Source organism: Panicum virgatum, chromosome 7N (genome assembly GCF_016808335.1).
Source record: "Panicum virgatum strain AP13 chromosome 7N, P.virgatum_v5, whole genome shotgun sequence".
In the NCBI taxonomy this organism is placed as follows: Eukaryota; Viridiplantae; Streptophyta; class Magnoliopsida; order Poales; family Poaceae; genus Panicum; species Panicum virgatum.
In genome coordinates, this window is record NC_053151.1 from 24,610,529 (window position 1) to 24,633,416 (window position 22,888).

Consider the following 22,888-nt stretch of genomic DNA (forward strand, 5'->3'; position numbering starts at 1 on the left):
TTGTGTCATTAGGACGTGACAGTCGTGAGACTTTAAATTTGTGAACTTTTTTCCTTCATGTTTAATCTTCCATGTATATTTGATGAGTATCCAGATAGTACCTTTATACTGTTCAAGCAATCAAACATGCATTGCTTCTCCATTTTACTAAGAGTGTAGCTAGCAGGTCGTAAGTAGTGTTGTCCCTTCTCTCTCTTCTCAGGTTGTAGATCTTCTCGTTGTTTCATTTCTTTCAGGTCGCGTCTTGCTTCGAGTGTATCTTTTCCCTGACCATAAGTACCAAGAAAACCTAGTACATTGACGCAAAGATTCTTTGTCAGGTGCACGACGTCAATTGCGTTACGGACCTCCAAGGCTTCCTAATAAGGTTGTTCCCACAATATAGATTTCTTCTTCCACATCGGTGCATGGCTGTTTTCATCATTCGAAACTGGTTGGCTGCCGCAACCCTTTCCGAACACTACATGAACATCCTTTATCATTGAGAAAACACGTTTTCTGTCATGAAACATAGGCTTAGCACGAGTTTCCGGTTCCCCTTTGAAATGTTTCCCTTTTCTTCTCAAGGAGTGTTTGAGGGGCAGAAATCGACGATGGCCCATATAGACGACCTTCCGAGAATTTTTCAGGTACAAGCTATCGGTTTCATCTAAGCAATGGGTGCAAGCCTGATATCTCTTGTTCGACTGCCCGGACAGGTTGCTAAGTGCAGGCCAATCATTGATGGTTATGAAAAGCAATGCTCAAAGGTCGAAATTCTCTTGTTTGTACTCATCCCACACACGTACACCTTCTGGCTTCCACAACAATAAAAGCTCATCAACGAACAGTCTTACGTACACATCAATATCGTTGCCAGGTTGTTTAGGGCCTTGGATAAGCGCCGGCATCTATATATACTTTCTCTTCATGCTTAGCCAAGAAGGAAGGTTAAACATACAAAGGGTCACAGGCCATGTACTGTGACTGCTCCCCCACCACCGAATGTATTCATTCCATCTGTACTTAAACCAAACCTTATGTTCCTTGGGTCACTGTCAAAATCTGGGAATTGTCTATCCATGTTTCTCCACTGAGACCCATCTGCTGGGTGTCTCATCAGCTGATCTTGCTTATGCTCTTCTTTGTGCCACCGCATCAACTTAGCGTTTGTTTTATTTCTGAACAAGCGCTTCAAGCGTGGTATTATCGGGAAATACCACATCACCTTAGCCGGAACTTTTTTCCTTGTGAGCTCACCGTCGACATCACCAGGATCATTTTGCCTGATCTTATACCACTTTGCGTCACAGACAGGACATGCATCCAGTTCCTCGTATTCACCACGATAGAGAATACAATCATTAGGACATGCGTGAATCTTCTGTACGTCCAACCCAAGTGGGCAAACAACCTTTTTGGCTTCGTAAGTTGTCGAGGGCAGTTCGTTCCCCTCTGGAAGCATCTTCTTTACAAGTCCTACTAGCTCCTCAAATCCCTTATTTGAAACACCATTGGCTGCCTTCCACTGCAGTATTTCCATTGTGGTGCCCAATTTTTTTAACCCCTGCTTGCAATCTGGATACAACATTTTCCTGTGATCCTCCAACATCTTCTCAAACTTCTTTGACTCCTTTAGAGTTTCAGCATCTCTATGTGCATCGACTAAAACCTGACCTAGTTTGTCAGGTGGTTGTTGTTCTTCTGCTGCATTTGCTTCTGCCTCATGCATTGGTTCATCTTCAAAGACACCTGCTTCATACAAGTGAGCCCAATCTGGGATGTTATCATCATTATTATCTTCTTCATTGTCTTCCATCGGAACTCCAGGTTCACCGTGCTTGGTCCAAAGAGTATAGTTATCCATGAAACCCTTCTCAAAAAGGTGGACATGTAGAGTATGTCTTTTTGAGAACTCCTTTTGATTTCTGCAAATGCGGCATGGATACAACATGAAACCTTTCGACGACTTGTGGGTCTCAGCAGCATCGAGGAAAGTTTTAAGACTGTTAATCCATGCCATTGTGCACCGTTGGCCGTACATCCATTGTCGATCCATCTACAAATAATATATTCTCGTGGATAAGCAATTTCATTCAATGGAAAAGAACTTGACAATTTTGTAATAACAAACATTTTATTACATCCAACGCCATTTATTCAACAACACATACATAGATTGCATTCCAAAACTAACACAAACATCCCAAACTAACACTGTTATTTGCGTGGGAACGCAGAATGCTCTGACGGATTTCTAGCTGGCCCAGAAGAAGATGGCGGAGCTGGAACCTCCGGGTTTGGTGGTGATGGACCGTAACGCCGCAACAAATCCTCAAGATCAAACGGAGGTTCCTCGCCCCTTGCCACACATTCTCTATATTCTTTTTCCAAATAACGGAGCACTGTCCAATGAAAAGCGCTAGGTTTCTTGCACCGACGACCTACTGGAGTTGTGCCCTTCTCTCTAGAAGGACAACGATCACCCTCACCGGTGCCACTCCCTCTAGCTGCTGAAGCCATATTTTGCTGGAAAACACTATTATTTTTCCCAAGATTATAAATTCTTACAATTACAATAAAAGCGAATATCCTCATATTCGAGTTGCACGGGTACTTACCATGAAGTCTGAAATGTAATCAAATTAGAGTTGCTATTGAGGCATTAGTCATCATTGTGTGCCGTGCTATGTCACAACTCTATCTAAGCCCTTATTCTTCGTCGGTCCTGACATAACCCTATCTACATAATGAAGGGTCTAGAAAGAGCTGTGACAGAGCAGGCACAATGTGACTAATGCCCCAATAGCAACACTAATTCGTTTACATTTCACACTTGCTGGTAAGTGTCTGTGAACTACAATGCAAAATCACATTAATTCTCAATCAGAAAAACCTGAATAAATTAATTGAAATAAATCTCTATATCTCCTAATTATTTTTTCACCCTTCAGTTTCAGGCGAACACTCTTTTCAATATCCAGAAATCATCTAGTAGAAAAAAAACTTTATTTCAAAAAATGTATATGTCAGTAACGTCGACCCTGCGGTGATGACACTGCCTTTCGGGGGGCCACGATGCGGTACAAGGATGTCACCAATAGGCCAGTCGCAACACCAACATTTTCGGTTAATAGGAACACAGCACTTGGCACAGGCAGCATGCTCATTGATATGCTCTCAGTGCAACAACGGCCACGCTGACTGCGCCAAATGCTGTGTTCGAATTAATCGAAAATGCTAGTGTTACGACCAACCTATTGGCAACATCCTTATAGCACATCGTGTATCCCCGAAATGTAGTGCCATCACCGTTGAATGGAGATTAACGACGTATACTTGTTTCGAAATAAAGATTTTTTAAGCTTCTAGATGATTTCAATGTGAACCTGAATAAATACATCACTAGAGTGTCAAAATAATTCTTTCATAATAAAAAAATCTATTATACTTCTTTCAATAATTTATTATAAAAAAATTAACTATCCACATTATGGTCATATCTACTACAATCACATGAAGTGTCTACACTCATTCTAAAAATTTCTACTATTCACATGCTCATCTGAATCTAAAAATAAAAAATATACTACGGTCATTTTTAATATATAGAAAATGATTAAAAAATATGTCTATGAATTATCCACATTCAACCTAGCCAATAAACCTACTCCTACATTCAAGTCATCGGTTCTATATATCTCAAATCATTGCATAATTCAAAAAAATCATGCTCATCCTCACTATTTCCAAAAGTCACAAATTTCTCTAACTATGGAGCATAAAACGAAGCATAAAGACTATTAATGAAGAGAGATTGAAGTTGCAAACCTTTGGCGCACTTGGATGAGTGCAAATCACACAAAAAATGGATCAAATAATGGCGGCGCAACTCTAATATGAGAGAAGAAACCGAGCTCGAGCTAGCTCTCTGGTGAAATGGGCGCTGGCTCGGCTCGGGGAGGAAGAAGTCCCAACTTATAGTGGGAGCATTAGTACCGGGTGGTGGCCACAGCCGGTACTAAAGCTCCCCATTTAGTACCGGCAGGAGCCACCAGCTGGTACTAAGTTTCCTAGCGCCAATTTAGTGCCGGCTGGTGGCTCCAGCCAGTACTAAATTGTCACTAGCCGTTGCAGGCGGCTGTCGGGGGCTGTCAGTGGTGCACTTTAGTGGCGGCTGGAGCCACCAGCCAGTACTAATCGGCTCCCATGGGCACTGTTCCTTTGGCCCGGTACTAAATTTGCACGTTAGTACCGGCTGAAACCGTGACCGGTACTAACGGTCGTGGATGAATGCGCGTTTTTCCAGTAGTGTGCATTCTTTCTCTATCACCTTTGTGTTTGCGGTCTGCTCCACCTACAGATCATGAGCCTACATGGCTTCGCTTTTATCATAGCCCCAAGCATGAATTTCTCAAATGCAATGTCCAACCAATACTTAGCATTCATGAACTCCCAGAAGAGAGGCAACTTGAGCAACCATATCTTCGCCATTGAACTAGACACCGGCCTCAATGTCGAGTTCCAAGATATCGATGCCAGCCATGTTGGCATCAACATCAATGACCTCCACTCTATAGAGTCCCACCCTGCAGGCTACTATGAAGATAGGAATAGTAGCTCCCAAAATATGAGTCTTATCAGTGGTGATGACATGCATGTGTGGGTAGAATACCATGGAGAAGCCAAAAGAATTAGTGTGACCATGGCTCCACTTCATGTGGTGAAACCAAAAAGGCCACTCATCTCAACCCATCTTGATCTTTCAACAGTGCTACAGAAGTCATCATACATGGGTTTCTCATCAACAACTGGCTCAATTGAATCAATACACTATGTGCCTGGCTGGAGCTTTGGCATGAACAAACCTGCTCCGGAGATCAATATTGCCAAACTGCCAAAGGTACCTCCGCGGGGCCAAAAACATCAATCAATACTTCTAGAAACTATCCTACCAATAGCAACGGCAACATTCATAATCGTTACAGGTGCCATCATCATTTCACTGGTGAGGAGGCAACGACGATATGCTGAGCTGAAAGAAGATTGGGAAGATGAATTCGGGCCACACTGTTTCTCATACAAGGATATGTATCATGCCACTGAAGGATTTAAGAGCATGAACCCACTAGGTGCTAGAGGATTCGGGAAAGTATACAAAGGAGTACTTCCTTCATCCAAATTGGAAGTTGCCATGAAGAAGGTTTCCCATGAATCAAGGCAGGGTATGAAGGAGTTCATTACTGAAGTTGTTAGCATCAGCACATTCGACATCGTGACCTTGTTCGGTTACTTGGCTATTGTAGGAGAAAAGCTGAATAACTTTAAGCATATGACTACATGTCTAAGATAATCATAGTCTTGATAAGTATTTGCACTATGATGAGGACACGACAACAGTGACTTGGGCTCAGAGGTTTTGGATCATCAAAGGCATTGCAACCGATCTTCTCTACCTCCACGAGAAGTGGGAGAAAATTGTCAACCACCGTGATATTAAGGCAAGCAACATGCTTCATGACAGGGAAATGAATGGATGCCTAGGTGACTTTGGCCTTGCAAGATTGTATGACCATGGCACCGATCTACAGACCACACATGTTGTAGGTACCTATTGACGACCATTATACGCCCATTATGGTCGCCAACTATTGCAAATAATGAAGGAACTTGAATCATTTGTGATATAAAGTTTATTTCACTAATGAGTTCCATGAGTTTTGATGGTTTGATATATTTTGCAGGACTATGTTGAAACTATGCAAGAAACAACACTAAATGGAGCATATGAAACGATGGTGAAACATGGATATAATATGACACCATGTTCAAGAACTCGTCGAGATGATCGAAATGGACACTCGAATATGAAACAACACCATGACTATGTTGACAAACATTATCAAATTCCAAATTGTATAGCACTATGTTGAAGAACTCGTCAAGATGATCGAAATGGACACTTGGATCACCCAATTTGGAGTCCGAATGGAAAAGTTATGCCTCCGGGAAAATCACTGGCGCGGCCCTGCCGGCCAGTTGGCCTGACATAGGCCGGCCGGCCTGGAGAAGGAAGGCTGGCCTGGCACCTACCCAAAACACTTGTCATTCATTATCATAGCCTTGGCGACTCACCAATGGGCCCCCTAAACACTTGGGAGACAAGCAAAAAGTGAAACTAAGGCCGGAAGGCCTCATATGTCCCTCCAATAGGCTCCCGAAGTGGCCACTCGGAGTTGGGCTGATCATCCAAGGATTGGAGCTGCACCTACATGCAAAGAAACACAAGAGAAATCAATTCCAACCATTGGATGGAAGGTAACACAAGTGGAGGGATGGATGAGCTTGTCACATGGATCAAAGGTCCCACCTTCCACATGAATAATGCCCAACCGACTTGGAAGAGTTACTACACGTCGTCCATCACACAATGGCGGTTGATCCGATGCCTGAGGAAGGAATCCCAAGCCGGCAACCGGCCGGTGAGGCCGGCCGGCCTCACTTTTCGGCTATTCGGACCAAGTCAAGTTGGTAGTTGCTCCAACCGGCGTTGCAAGAAAGGATATGGGGGGGCACGAGCGAAGATCGGAGAATCCTAGGCCGGCCAGCTTAGGGGAGGCCGGCCGGCCCCACTTTTCAGCCTCCCGGTCACCTCCTTCGTGTGGAAGCTATGCCCACCGACCTACTTGCGTCCAAGCCAAGCAACCCCAAGAACCGACCTCCAAAGCACTATAAATAGCAGCCCTCACCTCACTTGCAAGATACGGAGAATTGCAGCAAGTCCAAGGTGAGGCGCGCTGCCCATATATCTTTAGAAAATAGGGAGAGAGGCGAGGTGAGAATCTGGAGGGGAGACGGAGTGTCGGCCCCTTTCCAACTTTGTGCTTTCGAGGAATGAATCCTCAATTCGAGTAATTTCCTCTTCTTTCGTCGATATTGCTTTCCCTCCTTTACTTTATTAGTACTGGAATACTTGGTCTCTCTAGTTGTGGGACCCCTTGCCTGCGTGGGTAGCAAGTTCTATCCATTTGGGGTTTCTTCTTGCCTTAGCGCGAGGTGGAAGTCAATAACTTGATAGTGTAGGCTCGGTGCCTAGGCTTGGTTAGTTACCTTGGGTTGTGTTCCACCCCACGGAACCGCAGTGGTAGGCGGTAGGTGGTGACATCCCTGTACATCCTTCGTAGTCCACCACGTTCGGGTGTCTTTATAGTAGTAGTTGCCGGCGGACGTTGGACTCCCTTCTCATACCAGTCTGAGTCATTCTCTTAGGCCGCCGAAGCAACTAGAGTATAAGTCAAGTATTCTTCATAGGAGTAGTTAGCAAAACGATATTAGAACACCTCGACCTATCTTATCTGGACCTCTTCACTCCTGTCATATCCCCTGGATAAATAGGATTCACTACTTAGTACACTTCTCGTTCCTCGTGGATTTGATACCCTGGAATACTCCAAGGTGAAAGCTACATCGGTATCTGTACGCTTGCGGATTTATTCTGTTAGGCTAAGGACTGCCAATAGTACCATGGGCAACTGTAACAGAACCGCCCAAATTAAACCGGTTTAAGTGCACTAACTATCATCTTAAGCGTTAATCAAGTTACCGCACACTTAAAATGGTGTAATCCGGTAGCCTATTGGGTTAAGGATCGAAAACACAGGAAGTCTCGCACGAAAACGAGCACAGATGATTACAAGCAGACAGAAATTTTCAGATTTAAAATACAAAGCAAAGCCATACAAAAAGAAGTTTAAACACATTATCAGAGTTCAACATGCCGCGGAATTTAAATAAAGTTTGCAAATAATGTTATCTAACAAAGATGTGAGAAAGTCATGTCGAGCCCACCGACATGAATCATAGTTAGCTTCAACCAGTAGCAGCTATATGAAAATAGGGTAACAACAAACCCTGAGTATACTAATACTCAGCAAGACTTATCAGACTAGTGGTATATACTGCCGACTCATAGACATGCAAGACTGTTTGGCTCTGGTGTTATTTTGCTGAAAAGCTGCTAATAGTGGATCCTTACTTTTAATATTTTGGCTCAAGTTTGTTGTACCTGTACCAACTAGGTTTGCATAATCATCTAGAGCAAGCATGGTATATCGTATTAACTTCCAAGAATACATAATCACATCTCAGATCATAACATTTCCATTATCATTCCACTTCTTTACTACGATGTGACACAGTGACCAAGGCTCTCATATCCGCGAGTCACGGCGAATCGATCCGATTAACCTTGCAACATGGACCTAACTCACTCGGCACATGCAAGCCACACTGGACCACACATGTCAACTGTTCCCATCATTACCACGACATCTGAACCACGCCAGCCAAAGCTCGGGTGAAGGGACCCTCATGGCGAACTCCCAACGAACCCGAAGGCGACATACAATCCAACACTCGCCATCATCCCACACCCATAGTAGTAGGTCGCAATTCAAACTATAGTTGTAAATCAGGTCTGCAGCTTACAAATTTCGACTGCCTCCTACTTCCGGCATGTGGTCAGTACTCTTCAATCCTCGATCAACAATACCAACAATGGTACGGTCCTCAATCGACACAGGCGGGGGCTCACTTTCCATTCATTCCATATCCATAACCAAATTCATCTCTGCCTGGTCTCCATTTTCTTTCCTCATTGATTCATTCTCCAGCAACTTTTCCATAAGTAACAAGACCTATATCTCGCAAGTGATACGAATCACTCGACTTCTACCGAGTTTCCTACTTAGCAAGGCATTTCTAACGACACTTACATAGTAGTATAGACTCATAGGTACCTAGGGAGAGACATGCATACTAGGGTTTCATACAACTCCGAGAAACATAAATGCACAAATACTTAAATAAACATTGAATACTGAAATTAAGGGTTATGCTTCGGGGCTTGCCTGGGGTAACACTAAATTAGTGTTAGTACTAGGAAGACCTTGGGCCCTTCCGACCTTGGGCCGGGTCTTTAGTTGCTCCAGATTGACAGCTGCTCTGGTCCAAGCATGCACTCCAGTAAGTCCTTCCATCTTTAGGATACGTTCACCAACGGCGTTGTTGGGTACCATAATGTAGGGACTAAAATGCCCTCAAAAACACAAAACGCAATTAGGCAACCAGTCCAAAGGCCCACCCCTGGAGCAGTGCTATCATCTATGCTTGCACGCTCAAACCTTCTCAGGGCCCAATACGCACTTGGCCCACGACCCAACACCAAGGTACGGCTCGTCCGAGGCCTCACAAGCTGCAGAGTAATCTCCGCGTCACTCGAGGCCTCCCCGCCGAGGCCCCTGGCAGCATATCGCATCTCCGCCTCGCCCGAGGGTAAGAGGCTACCCTCGGAGAGCATGAGGATTCACCCTCGGCCGAGCCCTTCGCGGGGCCTCGGCGCGAGGGGAAACTCCGCCTCGTACGAGACCCCTCTCAGCAAACTGGGGCTGTAGCCCACCCACTCAACGGGACAGGCGCATTTATTGCCAACCACTCCACAGTATGGTGTAGGTGTCAGGAGGCATCAGCAGCCACGCCGCACAGCGGACATGACCGGAGTCCCGTCGGCCAACTCCGGTCATTGTGCCACCATTCCCGGCACCGTGCGGACTCGCCGTGCTCTGCGCGGATGTGACTGGCACTGCTCCCGCCACTATACTGCAAAACCTTCATACTTCCTCCTCTACAGGACCCTCGGTGGACATGGGGAACAACCCTCGAACACAGTATGGCTATTGACCAGGGCAAGACCATCGTCAAAAGCACCCTCGATGCTCCGCTGAAAGGCCCTTGTTTGGTTTTGGTAATTGAGTGACAACTTAGGTGGACTGATAAGTGTTTATGTTGAGATATACAGGAGATTAGTCCACACAAAGACACTAGTATGAGCGACATATGCCATGGAGGAGAAATGGCTAAGGGTTGATGCTATGCTCATATAGTGTGATGGAGGAACTCATTGCATATGAGACATGACATGGAGTTATGTGACCAAAGTGGAGAAGATCAAGACAAGGCTTGGCTTGATGGACCGGTTGCAATGGAGAAGGGCAAGTCAAGGCTTTGAAACGAGGGACCGCGAGGCGGTGAAGCTTGGGCAAGATTTGGCGCCGATGGACCGAGGCAACGGTGAAGAGCAAGCAAGGTCAAGATCGATGGACCAAATAGGTCATGTAATGATATGGAGTGGATCATATCATTCAAGGAAGATCAAGCCAAGTGTTGACTCATGAAGATGATCAAAAGGCTTGATGGAGTTTGGTGCTTGTGTGGCATCAACATTTGAGAAGATGAAATGGAATGCGCAAGGCAAAGGTATGACTTGTAGGGCATTTCATTTCACCGGTCAAAGGTTGTATAGAGAAGTGCATGACCGGATTTAGGATAGATGGCCGTACTATCAAGAGGGGCAAACTTGTTTGCATATCGGTCATCTAGTGCCACTTGAGCGATCTAATATTGCATTGTTGCTAGGATCGAGTGGCGTGGTGAGATCAAGTGAAAATCCTTTGAAAATGATTGTGAAATGCTAACACACATACACATGGTGATGTTCACGTGGTGGTGTTGGCACATTTGCAAAGGAAAAAGAGTTGGAGTTGATGTTGATCAACTTTGGGAAGTAAGAAAGGTTTTTCAGTTTTCTCTGGAAATTAGGTGGTCTCTTGGAGTGGAATACTGCTTTGATCCATTGTGTTTTGGATCAAATATTTAGTTTGGTTGTGTAGCCCTCTGAATTAGCTTTCCATAGAGTCCAAGATCACCAAATTTGGACATCGGAGCTAAGAGTTATGGCCGTTTTACCGAGGTACATTTCTGCTGAAAATATACCTGCGGACGGTCCGCTCATGGGGGGCGGACGGTCCGCCGTTTTCTCGGATGAGCTCTAACAGAGCCGTTTTTGTCTCTGTTGGTGGTCCAAAATGAACTGCGGACCGTCCGGTCCATGGGGGCGGACGGTCCGCCTTTAAAAGCTGAAACGGGCGCAGAAACTTGGCAGTTCTGTCTTGGATGTCCAAAATAAACTGCGGACCGTCCGGTCCTTGGGGGCGGACGGTCCGCCTCCTACTGAAAATTCTAGGACAGAAACACTACGGTTTCTGTGTGTGCTCATGTTTTGAACTGCAGACAGTCCGCCCCTGGGGTGCAGACAGTCCGCCGGTCACTTCCAGATTTAGTCAGAGACATTTGCAAATCGGTTGGTTCGAAGTTTTGAACCGCGGACAGTCCGCCCCAGGGGCGCGGACAGTCCGCCCGGGGCTCTAACGGTCGACTCTGACACATAATCATTGCAGTTCTAGCCGTTGGTTTTAAATGGCGGACGGTCCGGTTTTTGTGAGGCGGACAGTCCGCGAAAACTCAGTTTTCATGGGATTTGAGTGTAACGGCTAGTTTGGGGCCTCCCTCTATAAATAGAGGGTGTGGCCGGCCATTTGAGTAGGCTGAGCACCTTGGGGACTTGGTGTCCATGTGTGAGAGTACTTGAGAGCCCTCTACTCACTCTAACTTGATAGTAATCATCCGATGGAGTGAGAGAGCGATTCTAGTGCGATTGCTTTGAGAGATTGCATCGAGTGGCACTAGGTGATCATGTTGCAAGCCGGTGTGCTTGTTACTCTTGGAGGTTGCCACCTCCTAGATGGCTTGGTGGCAAGTGGCTCCGTTGAAGCCCGCAAGAAGATTGTGCGGTGCTCCGGAGAAGAAATTGTGAGGGGTATTGTGCTCACCCCGTGGGAGCCGCGAAGAGCAACTCTAGTTGAGCGAGACGTGAAGAGCAACAAGTGGTCCGGCCGGATCATGTGCTAGAGCTCGGTGTGAGCACTCCACGTGGGAGAGTGTGACTTGAGAGTCACCACTAGCAAGAGGATCGGCGGCAACCTTGGAGCTTGTCTCAACGGGGATTAGCTTGGTGGCAACCAAGTGAACCTCGGGATAAAAATCACTGTGTCAATTTTGTCTACTCTTCTCGGTGGTTTGCATTCTCCAAATCACAAGCATTGTATTTACATTCATCTATATCTTGTGCTTGTGTAGTTGCTCTCTAGTGATTAGTTAGCTTGTGTAGCTTGGTAATCATCTTCTTGCTTGTGTAGCTAGAAGTAGAGATCCTAGTATAACTAGTTAGCTTGTGTAGCTTAATTAGTTGCTCTTGCTTAGATTGTGTAGCTAAGCAAGTTGAGCTCTTGGATTTGGATTGTGTATCCTTGTCCTTGAGCATCTAGTGAGCTTAGGTTTGGCTTTGTGCTTTTGCTCATTAGAATTGTGTTGGAGCTCCCCTGGTTTGTGAAGTACAAGTGCTTAGGCTTGTATGACTTAGCATTAGAATTGTTAGGAGAGCTCGTACTAGCTTGGCACACCATTTGCTTTGTGTAGGATCTTTTTGGAGGTGCCTTAGAGTCATAGTTAGAGGGGTGAAGTCTTGGCTGAGCGAATAGTTTCAATTCCGCATAAGTTTTGGTTAGCCGGCGCAATTAGTTTTAGAAAGGAGTATTCACCCCCCTCTAGTCCGCCATCTCGACCCAACAAGTGGTATCAGAGCCGAGGTCTCTCATTTGTGGTCCTTACCGACCCGAGAGGATGGCGACTTATGGGCTAGATGTTGAGTGTCCACACATTTTTGATGGCACACACTTTGCACGGTGGAGAAATTGGATGACATGCAATTTTAAGTTTATTTGCCCTCAAATGTGGTGGATGGTAGATGTAGGTTTTTCTCATGTGTTGGATGAAAGAAATCTAACTCAAACACAAGAGAAATGCCTAGATCGAGACATCCAAGCTACTAACATATTGTTTAGATCTTTGCATGATTGCATTCTTTGTGAGGTTATGAACATGAAGACCGCCCATGAGATTTGGAGTTATCTAAATGAGAAATATGGGGCGGCCTCCGATGATCATGATAATTATAAGACCAAGGAGGAAGTGCATGAGGATGATGAGCACATCCATGACATGGTGGTTGTGGAAGATTGCTCCACTTCATGGTCAAGTGATGACGATGATAATCAATCTACAACAAGTTCACTCGACATGATTGATGATGATTCAAGTGTTGCAAATTATGATTCTACTCCAAGCACACTTGATGATCAAGTTGGCTCATGCACGGATGATATTGCTACGTCAAGCTCATCTCCATCATCACATTGCTTCATGTCACAAGGTGACACAAAGGTATCAAATTACAATGTGATTGATCCTAATTCATATGATGAGCTCTTGAATAGATATGCTAGCATGACCAAATTATTTGAGGAAGTGTTAGCCAAAACAATCAAATTTGAAAAAGAAAACTCTTTTCTCAAAGACACATGTGAACAACAAAAGCATCTACTTTATGTCATGAGTTGTTCACATGAGGAGTTAAAATTGACTCATGAGGAGCTTAGTGTTGCTCATGAGAACTTGGTACCAGACCATGCTTTACTCACTAGCAAGCTTTGTAATAAAGGAATTAAAACTAGTGAGAGCTCATCACATGGGTCAAATGATCAATTGCAAAATATTGCTAACCCTTGTGATGTAGGCAAGAAACATGTATCCACCTCTTGTGATGATTTATTGTCTATGCCATGTACTTCACATATAGATGCTTGTTCTTCTTCTACTATGCAATATGAGACTAACCTTGTAGAAGAAAACAAAGAGCTCCAAAGTCAAGTGAAGTATTTGACCAACAAGATAGAGAGATGGACAAAATCAAAAGTCACCCTTGAAAGCATAATCAAAAATCAAAGAAGTTTCGGTGACATGAGTGGCATTGGTTCCAACAAGAGCAAAGCCAAAGGCAAGAAATGGGGCAAGAATAAATATAATAGGAAGATGAAGAAGCAAGAAGAAATGAAGCTATCTCATTTCATGTGCTTTCAATGCCATGAGATGGGACACTTTGCAAATGGTTGCCCCAACAAAGAAAAGCTCAAGTTGAAGAAGGAAGAAGAGAAGCTTAAACATATCAAATGCTTCAAGTGCCGCACTTGGGGTCACCTCACCTCAATGTGCCCAACCAAGCAATTGGTGAAGCAACAAGAACCTCAACCAAAGCCACAAGTTGAGCAAGAGAAGGCACCCCAACCTCAAGTCAAGATCAACCATGATGATCAAGTTGATGACTTGAAGATGATGAAAAAGAGAACAAAAAGGGGTGGCAAGGCAAGAGCAAGGCATCCAACTCATATTCAAGATGCCAAGATGTTAAGCAAGAACAAGATTCAAGATAAGAATCCACATGCTCACATCAAGTGCTATAGTTGTGCAATATTGGGTCACCTAGCTTCGGGTTGCCCAAACAAGCTTGAGAAGAAGGCTCAAGCAAACTATGAGAAGTAAGGCAATGAGAAGCATCAAATGAGTAAGAAAGAAAAGGCTCAACAAAAGAGAAGATGCTACTTATGTCGGGAAAGGGGACACATGGCTTATTCATGTCCCTTAGGTAACAATTCTAAGTTCATTTCAATTGATGCAAATATTATGCTTAGAAAGGATGGTAATGGTACCTCATTTGTTACTATTGTAAAACATCCCGCTATTCATACTAAGGTTTTGCCAAAGTATGTTGCTCCTAACTTGAGAGGACCCAACCTAGTTTGGGTACCATCAAAACGTGGATAAATGTGTGTAGGTACCAATGACATTGGAGGCTTGACTCAATTGGTTTTATCTTGTTCATCATGTGATTGAGTCAAGTAATTGAAGCCTAGTGCTATTCTCATCCCAATGTCAAGTCAAAACAATGAAGTCCAAGTACTACAACATACAAGTATCCTTTTCTAGTTGCGATGATTTATTGGAAATATTTGATGGCTTGCAAATTTATTTGAGTTGAATCTTGTTTTGGATGAAAAATCATTTTGCATATTGAAAATGAGTTAAATGTCATTGACTTCTCAAAAATGATTTGAAAACTAGTACATATGACATTTGGTTCTTATGTATACTCTTTGTTTCATTTTTCTGATTTTTTTGAAGCTATTTTGAGCCATTTATGAGTTTTCATGATTTTACTCGTTTTATTTTTGAATTCTTATTGTCACTTGTTCATATGAGTCTTTGGAAGGTTTTCATGCAAGATTTGAGATTTTTAGATTTTTATATGAGCAATGATAAAAATTCAAAATTGAAATTGTGAAAGTTGGCAAAATTCTGGGCTGTCTGAATTTTGGTAGTGCGGACAGTCCGCGGGTAAGAGGCGGACAGTCCGCCGTTCATATGACTTGTTCACTAGAGAAGTTCTCAATCGCAAAAATACACTGCAGACGGTCCGCCAAAGGACCGCGGACTGTCCGCCTGTGTTGGGCAGTATTTGCCAGAGGCAGTTTCAGTCGAGTGGCAGTGTGAAAATTCAAAGGCGGACGGTCCGCTAGGATATCGCGGACAGTCCGCGAATGGACAAAAAGGAGGATCCTGACAGCTGAACTTATCATGAGCTACAAAGGTATATCTCTAGTTGATCACATTCATTTGGGTGCATATGAGATGTTTGAATTGGATATATATGATCGTGTTGCTTGCTATAAGATGTTTGAATGGATTAAATGCTTAGTATTCAAAATTGAGTTAATTTGAATGGATATGATCATGAGATGACATTTAGTATGCGATATAATTGAATATATGTCTTATGAGAGTATTCAAACAAGTTGACATCAAGTTTGATTCAATTTGATGAAGTATAGCTCAATTGCTCAAAATCTATCCTTTATTGAAAATCTGAGTAAGCTGAGAAGATAGCCATAGTTGGATGATCAAATCTATTTGGATTGGCTTGAAATTTGGTATACATGCCCTACACTTATGGTACTAGTTGCTGTACAAATTTCATGAGAATATGATGAGAAATACTTTAGTTTTGGAGTGGATCTTGTCAATGCATGTGCAGCAGTTTTCAGCATGCACCCATGAGTGAAGATGTGAAATCTGGTAGCAATCTAGAAAAGCATTGAAGCTCAATTTTTTATGGCTACTAGATGACTTAGTGCCACACATCTCCACAAATTTTTGTGGCAACTCAACATGTACTTTGAGAGATTTGATGTATTCTTTGAGAAGTACAAAATCTGCCAGAAAAGTGACAAATGTTGGATTGATCTTGAGTCACTTAAATTGAAAGGTCCTCAAGTTGGAATCATCGTTACAAGTGGTTGAGGAACTTAGGTTTGGTTTTGAGAGGAGCTAGAAGCATGACAAGAAGCATGACAAGTATTAGGTACAAGGCCATTTGATTGTAGAGTGTACTTATCACATTTTTTGTACTAAAATTGGAAGATCAAGAAAAGCAAGCAATACCCAATATAGAGATATTCATGATAATTCAAGTATATTCAAATGGTATTCTCTCATGCAAGCAAGGATCAAAGAGATGAAGCAAGCCAACCACAACAAGATAATGCATTTGATGATAAGTGATATTCATTTCATATGGGTGAAGGATGGTATTCATTGTCTTCACCAAGCTATTATAATTGGACTTCATGATGCTAGTTGGAGAACTAAATTGGAATCTAATGACTATCCTCTACTCCAACATAGCAAGGTGAAATTGCTTGACATATGCATTCATTATATGCTAAGGACATGATTAGTGCATATAGTCATATATAGTGATCATTCATGAAAAATAAAATAATTTTAAATGTTTTATGATGCCACTATTGCTTCTATGCTTGATATGATCTAGTGGTAACATATGACATGTTCATAAGCTAGTAAACCCAAGTAGTTGATCTAGAAAATGAGGTTTCAAGTGTTTAACTCAACATTGTCAAGATAACCCTTAGAATGAGGTGTGAAGAAGCTTGTCATTGGTTCAAACCGAGTTGAATTATTTGAGCAAGTAGTCTAGATTAAGTCAAAGAGAAAGAAGCTCATGGAAACAATCTAGTTCAAGAATTGGTTATCAATGTCAAATTCAACAAAGTGGTCCATCATGATTTTACAAGTGATACTAGATTCAACAAAAGGTATATCATTGTATCTCTACAAGTGATATACATGGTCATACAAGTGGTATTCATTCAAGTAGATCTAGTGCAACAATGGTGGTTCCACAAGTGATCCTCAACTTTAAGTGATCAATTCAAATCAACAAAGCTACCCTCATCAAGAAGAGCTCAAGATTCAAGTAGATTGACAAACACTTTGACATAGGGGGAGGAGCCCCACTATAAGGTATCAAGGTCAAGAATCCTACTAGTATCCTACATGTGGCATTTCAATGTGGTCTTCATGCTTTCACATGTTGTTGTTACAAGTGGTGTCAATTTTAATCAAATTGAAAGTGTCCATCAAAAATGAAGATTCAAGACTCAACCATCTACCCAAGTCCAACTCTTTGTATCAAACCACAAGCGCTTCATATGATTGCCTACAAGGGGTATCCAAGTGGTAACCCTACAAGTACAAGAGGTACAACTTCAAGTGGTGGCCATTGATCTTCACATGGCAAATTTCATATGGTTTCGGCCCTTTTTATGGTCATTGATGACAAAGGGGGAGAGAAATGAACAAAGATATGAATTATCCTTGGATGACAAAGGGGGAGATGAGATGAGAGTGCAATCATGGACATGGATCAAGAGGAGCAATATTGAGGAGGATCAATATTCATGGATAAGAGGAGCACACAAGTAGGGGGAGCAAGCTCATGAACTTGGTTGTTTGCATTTGATATGTGCATATTCATGCACTTGCTTGCATTTGCATAAGTTTTAAAATTTATATATGCATTGCTTGTGTGTGATGTATGCTAGTCATAGAACTTGATTGATGATTTGACAACTAGCATGCATAGATTGTAGCTAGACATTTTTTTTACAAGTGAATCAAGAGCTTTGCTAATATTGTTGATCTCATGAGGTATCTTGAGTTTTTGATGAATGTCTAGTTACTCATTGATGCTAAGGAATGAACTTCAAGGATGCAACTCAAATTGGTATCACGCTTCAAAGGTTTATCCTATATACATTAGCATCACTTAGTAGTGATAACAATCCCACAAATTTCATATTTATGCATGTGTGTGAGTTTAAAACCAAATCTCTTGAGCACACATGTAGGGGGAGTTATTACTACCAAGTCGGATTTTTATGGTGCTTATCCAATCTTTCACAAGTAGTCTTATTGGTGGATAAGAAACATAAAATCCAAACCAAGTTAGCTATTTACACATGTGTGAAGTGCTAGCTTGGAATATGCTTAATTTCCATATCTTTGTAGAGTTGTCATCAATTACCAAAAAGGGAGAGATTGAAAGGCCCTTGTTTGGTTTTGGTAATTGAGTGACAACTTAGGTGGACTGATAAGTGTTTATGTTGAGATACACAGGAGATTAGTCCACACAAAGACACTAGTATGAGCGACATATGCCATGGAGGAGAAATGGCTAAGGGTTGATGCTATGCTCATATAGTGTGATGGAGGAACTCATTGCATATGAGACATGACATGGAGTTATGTGACCAAAGTGGAGAAGATCAAGACAAGGCTTGGCTTGATGGACCGGTTGCAATGGAGAAGGGCAAGTCAAGGCTTTGAAACGAGGGACCGCGAGGCGGTGAAGCTTGGGCAAGATTTGGCGCCGATGGACCGAGGCAACGGTGAAGAGCGAGCAAGGTCAAGATCGATGGACCAAATAGGTCATGTAATGATATGGAGTGGATCATATCATTCAAGGAAGATCAAGCCAAGTGTTGACTCATGAAGATGATCAAAAGGCTTGATGGAGTTTGGTGCTTGTGTGGCATCAACATTTGAGAAGATGAAATGGAATGCGCAAGGCAAAGGTATGACTTGTAGGGCATTTCATTTCACCGGTCAAAGGTTGTGTAGAGAAGTGCATGACCGGATTTAGGATAGATGGCCGTACTATCAAGAGGGGCAAACTTGTTTGCATATCGGTCATCTAGTGCCACTTGAGCGATCTAACATTGCGTTGTTGCTAGGATCGAGTGGCGTGGTGAGATCAAGTGAAAATCCTTTGAAAATGATTGTGAAATGCTAACACACATACACATGGTGATGTTCACGTGGTGGTGTTGGCACATTTGCAAAGGAAAAAGAGTTGGAGTTGATGTTGATCAACTTTGGGAAGCAAGAAAGGTTTTTCAGTTTTCTCTGGAAATTAGGTGGTCTCTTGGAGTGGAATACTGCTTTGATCCATTGTGTTTTGGATCAAATATTTAGTTTGGTTGTGTAGCCCTCTGAATTAGCTTTCCATAGAGTCCAAGATCACCTAATTTGGACATCGGAGCTAAGAGTTATGGCCGTTTTACCGAGGTACATTTCTGCTGGAAATATACATGCGGACGGTCCGCTTATGGGGGGCGGACGGTCCGCCGTTTTCTCGGATGAGCTCTAACAGAGCCGTTTTTGTCTCTGTTGGTGGTCCAAAATGAACTGCGGACCGTCCGGTCCATGGGGGCGGACGGTCCGCCTTTAAAAGCTGAAACGGGCGCAGAAACTTGGCAGTTCTGTCTTGGGTGTCCAAAATAAACTGCGGACCGTCCGGTCCTTGGGGGCGGACGGTCCGCCTCCTACTGAAAATTCTAGGACAGAAACACTTCGGTTTCTGTGTGTGCTCATGTTTTGAACTGCAGACAGTCCGCCCCTGGGGAGCAGACAGTCCGCCGGTCACTTCCAGATTTAGTCAGAGACATTTGCAAATCGGTTGGTTCGAAGTTTTGAACCGCGGACAGTCCGCCCCAGGGGCGCGGACAGTCCGCCCGGGGCTCTAACGGTCGACTCTGACACATAATCATTGCAGTTCTAGCCGTTGGTTTTAAATGGCGGACGGTCCGGTTTTTGTGAGGCGGATAGTCCGCGAAAACTCAGTTTTCACGGGATTTGAGTGTAACGGCTAGTTTGGGGCCTCCCTCTATAAATAGAGGGTGTGGCCAGCCATTTGAGTAGGCTGAGCACCTTGGGGACTTGGTGTCCATGTGTGAGAGTACTTGAGAGCCCTCTACTCACTCTAACTTGATAGTAATCATCCGATGGAGTGAGAGAGCGATTCTAGTGCGATTGCTTTGAGAGATTGCATCGAGTGGCACTAGGTGATCATGTTGCAAGCCAGTGTGCTTGTTACTCTTGGAGGTTGCCACCTCCTAGATGGCTTGGTGGCAAGAGGCTCCGTTGAAGGCCGCAAGAAGATTGTGCGGTGCTCCGGAGAAGAAATTGTGAGGGGTATTGTGCTCACCCCGTGGGAGCCGCGAAGAGCAACTCTAGTTGAGCGAGACGTGAAGAGCAACAAGTGGTCCGGCCGGATCATGTGCTAGAGCTCGGTATGAGCACTCCACGTGGGAGAGTGTGACTTGAGAGTCACCACTAGCAAGAGGATCGGCGGCAACCTTGGAGCTTGTCTCAACGGGGATTAGCTTGGTGGCAACCAAGTGAACCTCGGGATAAAAATCACCGTGTCAATTTTGTCTACTCTTCTCGGTGGTTTGCATTCTCCAAATCACAAGCATTGTATTTACATTCATCTATATCTTGTGCTTGTGTAGTTGCTCTCTAGTGATTAGTTAGCTTGTGTAGCTTGGTAATCATCTTCTTGCTTGTGTAGCTAGAAGTAGAGATCCTAGTGTAACTAGTTAGCTTGTGTAGCTTAATTAGTTGCTCTTGCTTAGATTGTGTAGCTAAGCAAGTTGAGCTCTTGGATTTGGATTGTGTATCCTTGTCCTTGAGCATCTAGTGAGCTTAGGTTTGGCTTTGTGCTTTTGCTCATTAGAATTGTGTAGGAGCTCCCCCGGTTTGTGAAGTACTAGTGCTTAGGCTTGTATGACTTGGCATTAGAATTGTTAGGAGAGCTCTTACTAGCTTGGCACTCCATTTGCTTTGTGTAGGATTTTTTTGGAGGTGCCTTAGAGTCATAGTTAGAGGGGTGAAGTCTTGGCTAAGCGAATAGTTTCAATTCCGCATAAGTTTTGGTTAGCCGGCGCAATTAGTTTTAGAAAGGACTATTCACCCCCCCTCTAGTCCGCCATCTCGACCCTACATCCGCCCGGTCAAGCGCAGAGTATGGCGCACCCTATAGCTGTCGCCACACCGCCCACGGACGCCACAGGACAAGGACACACCCCAAGCTTGGCTAAAAGCTTCCGAGGACGACAACCATGCCTGCGGCCATGCCTCAAGTGCATGGCGACAGGAACCGCCAATTGTTCCCCCCGATTCGGGGAGAGGATGACGACACCAGAGATATCTCGTGCATGTAATCCGCCCCTCCTTGAGCCTATAAAAGGTTGAGGCAGGCCTCTTCCCAGAGGGAGGAACTTGGACGAACTCTCTGAGAGCACTCTCGAGTGCGTTCTTCCCCATATTGGCACTTGCTTCAATCAACCCTAGCATACATTGAGACTTGGGAGCTTCTCTTCCTCTCTCGCCAAAGCTTGTATCCCCTACTACAGGCACCCCCGGTACAAGATAATACAGTGCTCACTCCCCTTGCTGGACGTATGGCCCCATCGGCCAGAACCAGGATAAACCCCGTATTATTGTGTTACCTCTTGCACCAACCATCTAGAGATAGCAGGGACATGCAGCATCATCACTAGTTGGTGCTGGACCGTCGGTTCTAGACATCGACAGCCGTCTTATGGTTCGGTTCCATCATCACGTGCTTCACGTCCGCGCATTATACATTTAACGTACCTAAATGATATGCAACGATGCAACTGCATGAACTTAAAGGGAAACAACACAAGATGCATGAGTGCTCATGATGCAATGCGATTAACAGAAACAATAAGGTTGGGCAAAACTTGATTCGAGTTTTGGATTTGGGAGAAAATAAGAGTCAAAGCTCGGCCAAGGTTGAAATGAAACTAAGCATATTTGATTAATGCGCACTTAAGCCGGTTTAATTTGGGCGGTTCTGTTACAGCTACCTAGCCCCAGAGTTGGTAAACACATAAAAGGCAACCCCACTCACAAATGTGTTTGCCTTTGGTGCATTTCGTCTTGAGGTTACCTGTGGAAAAAGGCCAGCGAACAACAATACAAGGGATAATCAACAGCTTCTTGTTGACTGGGTACTTGAGCACTGGCACATCGGCCTGCAAATGGTTTGGGCTGCAATAGTTTTAATAATTTGGATTTTGCTTTGGGCTTCCTTAGTTTGGGTGCTACACGGGTCAGCACTAAAACAAACTGGTTTGATTTGGGCTCCACATCTCCAGCCGTTCAGTCCTAGCTTGGTGTGGATAGTACCCATTCGATTTCTTACGGGCTGTAACTATAGCTTCCTCATATGGGCACCTCGACTCCTTCTCGGGCTCACGAGTTCCACAAACCCTACCTCTTGCTTCCCTGCCACCACCGCCACTTCGGCCTCATGAGTCACAAGTTCCACCCCGTGCCTCGTAGCTGTTTCCTGGCGCTGCTGCCACCGCTCGCGTGCAGCTGTTGCCGCCGGCGAGGTGGTGGAGGTGCAGACAGGGCTAGTGGCGGTGGGCAGCCGGACACCGTTGTCCAAGATGAGGGCGACACGGTGTCGGAGCTGGTGACCCGCTTCCTGGGGAGCTCAGCGTCGGTCGTGTTTGTGCAACTCGCCGACCTCGGGCACCTCACCTACTCCCACACCAACATGCCTTTCTCCGCAAAAGGTACTTCTTCTAGGGAAGCTTCCTCTCCTCTCTGCTCCCCGTAGCCTGGATGGAGCCTGGGGGGTTTGAGATCGAGAATATTTTTCATCCTGGGCAATGACTGCCTGCAACGCAGTACTAGTACTCCCTTTAGGGTCAAAGCTCCTCTCTGCAGACTGCATTGCAATTCTAGGAACAATAATGACCAACGGAATCAGAGGGGGCTTATCTACATATTTTGTTTTATCGATCTAGAGATAACAGATAATGCAGACGTGCCTAGTAAATGGCTTCCTTATTTCTCTCGTGAAACTTGTTTGGGCCTGAAT

General features: G+C 44.1%; 1 pseudogene; it reads left to right on the forward strand.

The window, feature by feature from the left end:
• The first annotated feature begins 4,384 nt into the window (after positions 1 to 4,384).
• On the forward strand, positions 4,385 to 22,624 carry LOC120681061 (annotated as a pseudogene).
• The last annotated feature ends 264 nt before the right edge of the window (positions 22,625 to 22,888 follow it).